The following is an 11,646-nucleotide window of genomic DNA, read 5'->3' as shown; positions in this document are numbered from 1 at the left end:
TATCGGTGCAGAGTGTATCGGTGCAGAGCGTATTGGTGCAGAGCGTATCGGTGCAGAGTGTATCGGCGCAGAGTGTATCGGTGCAGAGCGTATTGGTGCAGAGCGTATCGGTGCAGAGTGTATCGGTGCCGAGCGTATCGGTGCAGAGTGTATCGGCGCAGAGTGTATCGGTGCAGAGCGTATTGGTGCAGAGCGTATCGGTGCAGAGTGTATCGGTGCCGAGCGTATCGGTGCAGAGTGTATCGGTGCAGAGCGTATCGGTGCAGAGCGAATCGGTGCCGAGCGTATCGGTGCAGAGCGTATCGGTGCAGAGTGTATCGGTGCAGAGCGTATTGGTGCAGAGCGTATCGGTGCAGAGTGTATCGGTGCCGAGCGTATCGGTGCAGAGTGTATCGGTGCAGAGCGTATCGGTGCAGAGCGAATCGGTGCCGAGCGTATCGGTGCAGAGTGTATCGGCGCAGAGTGTATCGGTGCAGAGCGTATCGGTGCAGAGCGTATCGGTGCCGAGCGTATCGGTGCAGAGCGTATTGGTGCAGAGCGTATCGGTGCAGAGTGTATCGGTGCCGAGCGTATCGGTGCAGAGTGTATCGGTGCAGAGTGTATCGGTGCAGAGCGTATCGGTGCAGAGCGTATCGGTGCAGAGCGTATCGGTGCAGAGCGTATCGGTGCCGAGTGTATCGGTGCAGAGCGTATTGGTGCCGAGTGTATCGGTGCCGAGTGTATCGGTGCAGAGCGTATCGGTGCAGAGCGTATCGGTGCAGAGTGTATCGGTGCAGAGTGTATCGGTGCAGAGCGTATTGGTGCCGAGTGTATCGGTGCAGAGCATATCGGTGCCGAGTGTATCGGTGCCGAGTGTATCGGTGCAGAGCGTATCGGTGCCGAGTGTATCGGTGCCGAGTGTATCGGTGCAGAGCGTATCGGTGCCGAGTGTATCGGTGCCGAGTGTATCGGTGCAGAGCGTATCGGTGCAGAGCGTATCGGTGCAGAGTGTATCGGTGCAGAGTGTATCGGTGCAGAGCGTATTGGTGCCGAGCGTATTGGTGCCGAGCGTATCGGTGCAGAGCGTATCGCTGCAGAGTGTATCGGTGCCAAGCGTATCAGTGCCGAGCGTATCGGTGCAGAGCGTATCGGTGCCGAGCGTATCGGTGCAGAGTGTATCGGTGCAGAGTGTATCGGTGCCGAGCGTATCGGTGCCGAGCGTATCAGTGCAGAGCGTATCGGTGCCGAGTGTATCGGTGCAGAGCGTATCGGTGCAGAGCGTATCGGTGCAGAGCGTATCGGTGCAGAGTGTATCGGTGCAGAGCGTATCGGTGCAGAGCGTATCGGTGCAGAGCGTATCGGTGCAGATTGTATCGGTGCAGAGCGTATCGGTGCCGAGTGTATTGGTGCCGAGCGTATCGGTGCCGAGCGTATCGGTGCAGAGCGTATCGGTGCCGAGTGTATCGGTGCAGAGCGTATCGGTGCAGAGCGTATCGGTGCCGAGTGTATCGGTGCCGAGTGTATCGGTGCAGAGCGTATCGGTGCCGAGTGTATCGGTGCCGAGTGTATCGGTGCAGAGCGTATCGGTGCAGAGCGTATCGGTGCAGAGTGTATCGGTGCAGAGTGTATCGGTGCAGAGCGTATCGGTGCCGAGTGTATTGGTGGCGAGCGTATCGGTGCAGAGCGTATCGGTGCAGAGTGTATCGGTGCAGAGTGTATCGGTGCAGTGCGTATTGGTGCCGAGCGTATTGGTGCCGAGCGTATCGGTGCAGAGCGTATCGGTGCCGAGTGTATCGGTGCAGAGCGTATCGGTGCCGAGTGTATCGGTGCAGAGCGTATCGGTGCAGAGTGTATCGGTGCAGAGCGTATCGGTGCCGAGTGTATTGGTGCCGAGCGTATCGGTGCCGAGCGTATCGGTGCAGAGCGTATCGGTGCCGAGTGTATCGGTGCAGAGCGTATCGGTGCAGAGCGTATCGGTGCCGACTGTATCGGTGCCGAGTGTATCGGTGCAGAGCGTATCGGTGCCGAGTGTATCGGTGCAGAGCGTATCGGTGCAGAGCGTATCGGTGCAGAGTGTATCGGTGCAGAGTGTATCGGTGCAGAGCGTATCGGTGCCGAGTGTATCGGTGCCGAGTGTATCGGTGCAGAGCGTATCGGTGCAGAGCGTATCGGTGCAGAGTGTATCGGTGCAGAGTGTATCGGTGCAGAGCGTATTGGTGCCGAGCGTATCGGTGCAGAGCGTATCGGTGCAGAGCGTATCGGTGCAGAGCGTATCGGTGCAGAGCGTATCGGTGCCGAGCGTATCGGTGCCGAGCGTATCGGTGCCGAGTGTATCGGTGCAGAGCGTATCGGTGCAGAGCGTATCGGTGCAGAGCGTATCGGTGCAGAGTGTATCGGTGCAGAGCGTATTGGTGCCGAGCGTATCGGTGCAGAGCGTATCGGTGCAGAGCGTATCGGTGCCGAGTGTATCGGTGCCGAGTGTATCGGTGCAGAGCGTATCGGTGCAGAGCGTATCGGTGCAGAGCGTATCGGTGCAGAGCGTATCGGTGCAGAGCGTATCGGTGCAGAGTGTATCGGTGCAGAGCGTGTCGGTGCCGAGCGTATTGGTGCCGAGTGTATCGGTGCAGAGCGTATCGGTGCAGAGCGTATCGGTGCAGAGTGTATCGGTGCAGAGTGTATCGGTGCAGAGCGTATCGGTGCCGAGCGTATTGGTGGCGAGCGTATCGGTGCAGAGCGTATCGGTGCAGAGTGTTTCGGTGCAGAGTGTATCGGTGCAGTGCGTATTGGTGCCGAGCGTATTGGTGCCGAGCGTATCGGTGCAGAGCGTATCGGTGCCGAGTGTATCGGTGCAGAGCGTATCGGTGCCGAGTGTATCGGTGCAGAGCGTATCGGTGCAGAGTGTATCGGTGCAGAGCGTATCGGTGCCGAGTGTATTGGTGCCGAGCGTATCGGTGCCGAGCGTATCGGTGCAGAGCGTATCGGTGCCGAGTGTATCGGTGCAGAGCGTATCGGTGCAGAGCGTATCGGTGCCGAGTGTATCGGTGCCGAGTGTATCGGTGCAGAGCGTATCGGTGCCGAGCGTATCGGTGCAGAGCGTATCGGTGCAGAGTGTATCGGTGCAGAGCGTATCGGTGCAGAGCGTATCGGTGCAGAGCGTATTGGTGCCGAGCGTATCGGTGCAGAGCGTATCGGTGCAGAGTGTATCGGTGCAGAGCGTATCGGTGCAGAGCGTATCGGTGCAGAGCGTATAGGTGCAGAGTGTATCGGTGCAGAGCGTATCGGTGCAGAGCGTATCGGTGCAGAGCGTATCGGTGCAGAGCGTATCGGTGCAGAGTGTATCGGTGCAGAGCGTGTCGGTGCCAAGCGTATTGGTGCCGAGTGTATCGGTGCAGAGCGTATCGGTGCAGAGCGTATCGGTGCAGAGTGTATCGGTGCAGAGTGTATCGGTGCAGAGCGTATCGGTGCAGAGCGTATCGGTGCAGAGCGTATCGGTGCAGAGCGTATCGGTGCCGAGCGTATCGGTGCAGAGTGTATCGGTGCAGAGCGTATCGGTGCCGAGCGTATCGGTGCAGAGCGTATCGGTGCAGAGCGTATCGGTGCAGAGCGTATCGGTGCAGAGTGTATCGGTGCAGAGTGTATCGGTGCCGAGCGTATCGGTGCAGAGTGTATCGGTGCAGAGTGTATCGGTGCCGAGCGTATCGGTGCAGAGTGTATCGGTGCAGAGTGTATCGGTGCAGAGCGTATCGGTGCAGAGTGTATCGGTGCAGAGTGTATCGGTGCCGAGCGTATCGGTGCAGAGCGTATCGGTGCCGAGCGTATCGGTGCCGAGTGTATCGGTGCAGAGCGTATCGGTGCAGAGCGTATCGGTGCAGAGCGTATCGGTGCAGAGCGTATCGGTGCAGAGCGTATCGGTGCAGAGCGTATCGGTGCAGAGCGTATCGGTGCAGAGCGTATCGGTGCAGAGTGTATCGGTGCAGAGTGTATCGGTGCCGAGCGTATCGGTGCAGAGCGTATCGGTGCAGAGCGTATCGGTGCAGAGTGTATCGGTGCAGAGTGTATCGGTGCAGAGCGTGTTGGTGCCGAGCGTATTGGTGCCGAGTGTATCGGTGCAGAGCGTATCGGTGCAGAGCGTATCGGTGCAGAGTGTATCGGTGCAGAGTGTATCGGTGCAGAGCGTATTGGTGCCGAGCGTATTGGTGGCGAGCGTATCGGTGCAGAGCGTATCGGTGCAGAGTGTATCGGTGCAGAGTGTATCGGTGCAGTGCGTATTGGTGCCGAGCGTATTGGTGCCGAGCGTATCGGTGCAGAGCTTATCGGTGCCGAGTGTATCGGTGCAGAGCGTATCGGTGCCGAGTGTATCGGTGCAGAGCGTATCGGTGCAGAGTGTATCGGTGCAGAGCGTATCGGTGTCGAGTGTATTGGTGCCGAGCGTATCGGTGCCGAGTGTATCGGTGCAGAGCGTATCGGTGCCGAGTGTATCGGTGCAGAGCGTATCGGTGCCGAGCGTATCGGTGCAGAGCGTATCGGTGCCGAGTGTATCGGTGCAGAGTGTATCGGTGCAGAGCGTATCTGTGCAGAGCGTATCGTTGCAGAGCGTATCGGTGCAGAGTGTATCGGTGCAGAGCGTATCGGTGCAGAGTGTATCGGTGCAGAGCGTATCGGTGCAGAGCGTATCGGTGCAGAGTGTATCGGTGCAGAGCGTATCGGTGCAGAGTGTATCGGTGCCGAGCGTATCGGTGCAGAGCGTACCGGTGCAGAGCGTATCGGTGCAGAGCGTATCGGTGCAGAGCGTATCGGTGCAGAGTGTATCGGTGCAGAGCGTATCGGTGCAGAGCGTATCGGTGCAGAGCGTATCGGTGCAGAGCGTATCGGTGCAGAGTGTATCGGTGCAGAGCGTGTCGGTGCCAAGCGTATTGGTGCCGAGTGTATCGGTGCAGAGCGTATCGGTGCAGAGCGTATCGGTGCAGAGTGTATCGGTGCAGAGTGTATCGGTGCAGAGCGTATCGGTGCCGAGCGTATTGGTGGCGAGCGTATCGGTGCAGAGCGTATCGGTGCAGAGTGTATCGGTGCAGAGCGTATCGGTGCAGAGTGTATCGGTGCAGAGTGTATCGGTGCAGTGCGTATTGGTGCCGAGCGTATTGGTGCCGAGCGTATCGGTGCAGAGCGTATCGGTGCAGAGTGTATCGGTGCAGAGTGTATCGGTGCAGAGCGTATCGGTGCCGAGCGTATTGGTGGCGAGCGTATCGGTGCAGAGCGTATCGGTGCAGAGTGTATCGGTGCAGAGTGTATCGGTGCAGTGCGTATTGGTGCCGAGCGTATTGGTGCCGAGCGTATCGGTGCAGAGCGTATCAGTGCAGAGCGTATCGGTGCCGAGTGTATCGGTGCAGAGTGTATCGGTGCAGAGTGTATCGGTGCAGAGCGTATCGGTGCAGAGCGTATCGGTGCAGAGCGTATCGGTGCAGAGCGTATCGGTGCCGAGCGTATCGGTGCAGAGTGTATCGGTGCAGAGCGTATCGGTGCCGAGCGTATCGGTGCAGAGCGTATCGGTGCAGAGCGTATCGGTGCAGAGCGTATCGGTGCAGAGTGTATCGGTGCAGAGTGTATCGGTGCCGAGCGTATCGGTGCAGAGTGTATCGGTGCAGAGTGTATCGGTGCCGAGCGTATCGGTGCAGAGTGTATCGGTGCAGAGTGTATCGGTGCAGAGCGTATCGGTGCAGAGTGTATCGGTGCAGAGTGTATCGGTGCCGAGCGTATCGGTGCAGAGCGTATCGGTGCCGAGCGTATCGGTGCCGAGTGTATCGGTGCAGAGCGTATCGGTGCCGAGCGTATCGGTGCAGAGCGTATCGGTGCAGAGCGTATCGGTGCAGAGCGTATCGGTGCAGAGCGTATCGGTGCAGAGCGTATCGGTGCAGAGCGTATCGGTGCAGAGCGTATCGGTGCAGAGCGTATCGGTGCAGAGTGTATCGGTGCAGAGTGTATCGGTGCCGAGCGTATCGGTGCAGAGCGTATCGGTGCAGAGCGTATCGGTGCAGAGTGTATCGGTGCAGAGTGTATCGGTGCAGAGCGTGTTGGTGCCGAGCGTATTGGTGCCGAGTGTATCGGTGCAGAGCGTATCGGTGCAGAGCGTATCGGTGCAGAGTGTATCGGTGCAGAGTGTATCGGTGCAGAGCGTATTGGTGCCGAGCGTATTGGTGGCGAGCGTATCGGTGCAGAGCGTATCGGTGCAGAGTGTATCGGTGCAGAGTGTATCGGTGCAGTGCGTATTGGTGCCGAGCGTATTGGTGCCGAGCGTATCGGTGCCGAGCGTATCGGTGCAGAGCTTATCGGTGCCGAGTGTATCGGTGCAGAGCGTATCGGTGCCGAGTGTATCGGTGCAGAGCGTATCGGTGCAGAGTGTATCGGTGCAGAGCGTATCGGTGTCGAGTGTATTGGTGCCGAGCGTATCGGTGCCGAGTGTATCGGTGCAGAGCGTATCGGTGCCGAGTGTATCGGTGCAGAGCGTATCGGTGCCGAGCGTATCGGTGCAGAGCGTATCGGTGCCGAGTGTATCGGTGCAGAGTGTATCGGTGCAGAGCGTATCGGTGCAGAGCGTATCGTTGCAGAGCGTATCGTTGCAGAGCGTATCGGTGCAGAGTGTATCGGTGCAGAGCGTATCGGTGCAGAGTGTATCGGTGCAGAGCGTATCGGTGCAGAGCGTATCGGTGCAGAGTGTATCGGTGCAGAGCGTATCGGTGCAGAGTGTATCGGTGCCGAGCGTATCGGTGCAGAGCGTACCGGTGCAGAGCGTATCGGTGCAGAGTGTATCGGCGCAGAGTGTATCGGTGCAGAGCGTATCGGTGCCGAGTGTATCGGTGCAGAGTGTATCGGTGCAGAGCGTATCGGTGCAGAGCGTATCGGTGCAGAGCGTATCGGTGCCGAGCGTATCGGTGCAGAGTGTATCGGTGCCGAGCGTATCGGTGCAGAGCGTATCGGCGCAGAGCGTATCGGTGCAGAGCGTATCGGTGCAGAGCGTATCGGTGCAGAGCGTATCGGTGCAGAGTGTATCGGTGCAGAGCGTATCGGTGCAGAGCGTATCGGTGCAGAGTGTATCGGTGCAGAGTGTATCGGTGCAGAGCGTATTGGTGCCGAGCGTATTGGTGGCGAGCGTATCGGTGCAGAGCGTATCGGTGCAGAGTGTATCGGTGCAGAGTGTATCGGTGCAGTGCGCATTGGTGCCGAGCGTATTGGTGCCGAGCGTATCGGTGCAGAGCGTATCGGTGCCGAGTGTATCGGTGCAGAGCGTATCGGTGCAGAGTGTATCGGTGCAGAGCGTATCGGTGTCGAGTGTATCGGTGCCGAGCGTATCGGTGCAGAGCGTATCGGTGCCGAGTGTATCGGTGCAGAGCGTATCGGTGCAGAGTGTATCGGTGCAGAGCGTATCGGTGCCGAGTGTATCGGTGCAGAGCGTATCGGTGCCGAGTGTATCGGTGCAGAGCGTATCGGTGCAGAGTGTATCGGTGCAGAGCGTATCGGTGTCGAGTGTATTGGTGCCGAGCGTATCGGTGCCGAGTGTATCGGTGCAGAGCGTATCGGTGCCGAGTGTATCGGTGCAGAGCGTATTGGTGCCGAGCGTATCGGTGGCGAGCGTATCGGTGCAGAGCGTATCGGTGCAGAGTGTATCGGTGCAGAGTGTATCGGTGCAGTGCGCATTGGTGCCGAGCGTATTGGTGCCGAGCGTATCGGTGCAGAGCGTATCGGTGCCGAGTGTATCGGTGCAGAGCGTATCGGTGCCGAGTGTATCGGTGCAGAGCGTATCGGTGCAGAGTGTATCGGTGCCGAGCGTATCGGTGTCGAGTGTATTGGTGCCGAGCGTATCGGTGCCGAGTGTATCGGTGCAGAGCGTATCGGTGCCGAGTGTATCGGTGCAGAGCGTATCGGTGCCGAGCGTATCGGTGCAGAGCGTATCGGTGCCGAGTGTATCGGTGCAGAGTGTATCGGTGCAGAGCGTATCGGTGCAGAGCGTATCGGTGCAGAGCGTATCGGTGCAGAGTGTATCGGTGCAGAGCGTATCGGTGCAGAGTGTATCGGTGCAGAGCGTATCGGTGCAGAGCGTATCGGTGCCGAGTGTATCGGTGCAGAGTGTATCGGTGCAGAGCGTATCGGTGCAGAGCGTATCGGTGCAGAGCGTATCGGTGCCGAGCGTATCGGTGCAGAGTGTATCGGTGCAGAGCGTATCGGTGCCGAGCGTATCGGTGCAGAGCGTATCGGTGCAGAGCGTATCGGTGCAGAGCGTATCGGTGCAGAGTGCATCGGTGCAGAGTGTATCGGTGCCGAGCGTATCGGTGCAGAGTGTATCGGTGCCGAGCGTATCGGTGCAGAGTGTATCGGTGCAGAGCGTATCGGTGCAGAGTGTATCGGTGCAGAGTGTATCGGTGCAGAGCGTATCGGTGCAGAGTGTATCGGTGCAGAGTGTATCGGTGCAGAGCGTATCGGTGCAGAGCGTATCGGTGCAGAGCGTATCGGTGCAGAGCGTATCGGTGCAGAGTGTATCGGTGCAGAGCGTATTGGTGCAGAGCGTATCGGTGCACAGTGTATCGGTGCAGAGTGTATCGGTGCAGAGCGTATCGGTGCAGAGCGTATCGGTGCAGAGTGTATCGGTGCAGAGTGTATCGGTGCAGAGCGTGTTGGTGCCGAGCGTGTTGGTGCCGAGCGTATTGGTGCCAAGTGTATCGGTGCAGAGCGTATCGGTGCAGAGCGTATCGGTGCAGAGTGTATCGGTGCAGAGTGTATCGGTGCAGAGCGTATTGGTGCCGAGCGTATTGGTGGCGAGCGTATCGGTGCAGAGCGTATCGGTGCAGAGTGTATCGGTGCAGAGTGTATCGGTGCAGTGCGTATTGGTGCCGAGCGTATTGGTGCCGAGCGTATCGGTGCAGAGCGTATCGGTGCAGAGTGTATCGGTGCAGAGCGTATCGGTGCAGAGTGTATCGGTGCAGAGTGTATCGGTGCAGTGCGTATTGGTGCCGAGCGTATTGGTGCCGAGCGTATCGGTGCAGAGCGTATCGGTGCAGAGTGTATCGGTGCCGAGTGTATCGGTGCAGAGCGTATCGGTGCAGAGTGTATCGGTGCCGAGCGTATCGGTGCAGAGCGTATCGGTGCAGAGCGTATTGGTGCCGAGCGTATTGGTGCCGAGCGTATCGGTGCAGAGCGTATCGGTGCAGAGTGTATCGGTGCCGAGCGTATCGGTGCCGAGCGTATCGGTGCCGAGCGTATCGGTGCAGAGCGTATCGGCGCAGAGCGTATCGGTGCAGAGCGTATCGGTGCAGAGTGTATCGGTGCAGAGCGTATCGGTGCAGAGTGTATCGGTGCAGAGTGTATCGGTGCAGAGCGTATTGGTGCCGAGCGTATTGGTGGCGAGCGTATCGGTGCAGAGCGTATCGGTGCAGAGTGTATCGGTGCAGAGTGTATCGGTGCAGTGCGTATTGGTGCCGAGCGTATTGGTGCCGAGCGTATCGGTGCAGAGCGTATCGGTGCAGAGTTTATCGGTGCAGAGCGTATCGGTGCAGAGTGTATCGGTGCAGAGTGTATCGGTGCAGTGCGTATTGGTGCCGAGCGTATTGGTGCCGAGCGTATCGGTGCAGAGCGTATCGGTGCAGAGTGTATCGGTGCCGAGTGTATCGGTGCAGAGCGTATCGGTGCAGAGTGTATCGGTGCCGAGCGTATCGGTGCAGAGCGTATCGGTGCAGAGCGTATTGGTGCCGAGCGTATTGGTGCCGAGCGTATCGGTGCAGAGCGTATCGGTGCAGAGTGTATCGGTGCCGAGCGTATCGGTGCCGAGCGTATCGGTGCAGAGCGTATCGGCGCAGAGCGTATCGGTGCAGAGCGTATCAGTGCAGAGTGTATCGGTGCCGAGCGTATCGGTGCAGAGCGTATCGGTGCAGAGTGTATCGGTGCAGAGCGTATCGGTGCAGAGCGTATCGGTGCAGAGTGTATCGGTGCAGAGTGTATCAGTGCAGAGCGTGTTGGTGCCGAGCGTATTGGTGCCGAGTGTATCGGTGCAGAGCGTATCGGTGCAGAGCGTATCGGTGCAGAGTGTATCGGTGCAGAGTGTATCGGTGCAGAGCGTATTGGTGCCGAGCGTATTGGTGGCGAGCGTATCGGTGCAGAGCGTATCGGTGCAGAGTGTATCGGTGCAGAGTGTATCGGTGCAGTGCGTATTGGTGCCGAGCGTATTGGTGCCGAGCGTATCGGTGCAGAGCGTATCGGTGCAGAGTGTATCGGTGCAGAGCGTATCGGTGCAGAGTGTATCGGTGCAGTGCGTATTGGTGCCGAGCGTATTGGTGCCGAGCGTATCGGTGCAGAGCGTATCGGTGCAGAGTGTATCGGTGCAGAGCGTATCGGTGCAGAGTGTATCGGTGCCGAGCGTATCGGTGCAGAGCGTATCGGTGCAGAGCGTATTGGTGCCGAGCGTATTGGTGCCGAGCGTATCGGTGCAGAGCGTATCGGTGCAGAGTGTATCGGTGCCGAGCGTATCGGAGCCGAGCGTATCGGTGCAGAGCGTATCGGCGCAGAGCGTATCGGTGCAGAGCGTATCAGTGCAGAGTGTATCGGTGCCGAGCGTATCGGTGCAGAGCGTATCGGTGCAGAGTGTATCGGTGCAGAGCGTATCGTGCAGAGCGTATCGGTGCAGAGTGTATCGGTGCCGAGCGTATCGGTGCAGAGCGTATCGGTGCAGAGTGTATCGGTGCCGAGCGTATCGGTGCAGAGCGTATCGGTGCAGAGTGTATCGGTGCAGAGCGTATCGTGCAGAGCGTATCGGTGCAGAGTGTATCGGTGCCGAGCGTATCGGAGCCGAGCGTATCGGTGCAGAGCGTATCGGCGCAGAGCGTATCGGTGCAGAGCGTATCAGTGCAGAGTGTATCGGTGCCGAGCGTATCGGTGCAGAGCGTATCGGTGCAGAGTGTATCGGTGCAGAGCGTATCGTGCAGAGTGTATCGGTGCAGAGTGTATCGGTGCAGAGCGTATCGGTGCCGAGCGTATCGGTGCAGAGTGTATCGGTGCAGAGCGTATCGGTGCAGAGCGTATCGGTGCAGAGTGTATCGGTGCAGAGCGTATCGGTGCAGAGCGTATCGGTGCAGAGTGTATCGGTGCAGAGTGTATCGGTGCAGAGCGTATTGGTGCAGAGTGTATCGGTGTAGAGTGTATCGGTGCAGAGCGTATCGGTGCAGAGAGTATCGGTGCAGAGTGTATCGGTGCAGAGTGTATCGGTGCAGAGCGTATCGGTGCAGAGTGTATCGGTGCAGAGCTTATCGGTGCAGAGCGTATCGGTGCAGAGTGTATCGGTGCAGAGTGTATCGGTGCAGAGCTTATCGGTGCCGAGCGTATCGGTGCAGAGTGTATCCGTGCAGAGTGTATCGGTGCCGAGTGTAGTAGCGGTGCCGAGTGTAGTAACGGTGCCGAGTGTAGTAGCGGTGCCGAGTGTATCGGTGCAGAGCGTATCGGTGCAGAGTGTATCGGTGCAGAGTGTATCGGTGTCGAGCGTATCGGTGCCGAGCGTATCGGTGCAGAGTGTATCGGTGCAGAGCGTATCGGTGCAGAGCGTATCGGTGCAGAGTGTATCGGTGCCGAGCGTATCGGTGCAGAGTGTATCCGTGCAGAGTGTATCGGTGCCGAGTGTAGTAGCGGTGCCGA

The sequence above is a fragment of the Acipenser ruthenus genome, chromosome 45, assembly GCF_902713425.1.
Source record: "Acipenser ruthenus chromosome 45, fAciRut3.2 maternal haplotype, whole genome shotgun sequence".
Classification (NCBI taxonomy): domain Eukaryota; kingdom Metazoa; phylum Chordata; class Actinopteri; order Acipenseriformes; family Acipenseridae; genus Acipenser; species Acipenser ruthenus.
The sequence above is the reverse complement of the archived record's forward strand: the minus strand, read 5'-3'. Positions refer to the sequence as shown.